Here is a 755-nt window from a genome sequence, read left to right as displayed (position 1 = left end):
ATTGTATTAGATTGAAAAAAATGAGACCTTTGTATCATCTAAATATATAATACAACTTCGAAAAAAAAACTATTGTTAAATCTTAAAATACCTAAGTGGCATTATCTTCAATATATAACAATCACGAAAATTATTTTGTAATTAATATACCCCGAAAATACTATTGTATCAAATTAAACAAACAAAATCCAAGTTGTATTATCTCTAACGTATTCATGATTTTAAAAAAATTTAATTTTATAAATTAAAAATATAACACTACCAAAAAGAAGTGAAATCAAAATATTATTTCAAGTATACTTATTGTGATTGAATTAAAAACTAAAAAAAATAATATACCTCGAAAAAAAAATTGTATCAAATTAAACAAATAAAATCCAAATTGTATTATTTTTAATGTATACGTAAAAAATAAAAACAAGAAATGCATTAGATAGCGTAATAAGGACCGCAGAAATTAAAAAGGGATTTCGATAACAAGTAACAAATTACGTGACAGAAAAATCAAAGATTGGAAAAAATCTCCAGCAGCATACTTGGCGCGCCCGTTTTTTATATATCTTAAATAAAATATTATATAAATATTATCTTAAATAAAAATTAAAGGCATTACAAGATTATTCGTTGATACATATTATTTTAAAGTTATTAGTGAATATAGGTAATTTATTCTTTTAATTTACATAAAATATTTACTATTAAATAATGTATTGTTAGCATGAATTGCATGTATTATATTTCCATGAGTTTATATA

This window comes from Wasmannia auropunctata, unplaced genomic scaffold (genome assembly GCF_000956235.1).
Source record: "Wasmannia auropunctata unplaced genomic scaffold, wasmannia.A_1.0 LD336027.1, whole genome shotgun sequence".
NCBI classification, from domain to species: Eukaryota; Metazoa; Arthropoda; class Insecta; order Hymenoptera; family Formicidae; genus Wasmannia; species Wasmannia auropunctata.
The sequence above is the reverse complement of the archived record's forward strand: the minus strand, read 5'-3'. Positions refer to the sequence as shown.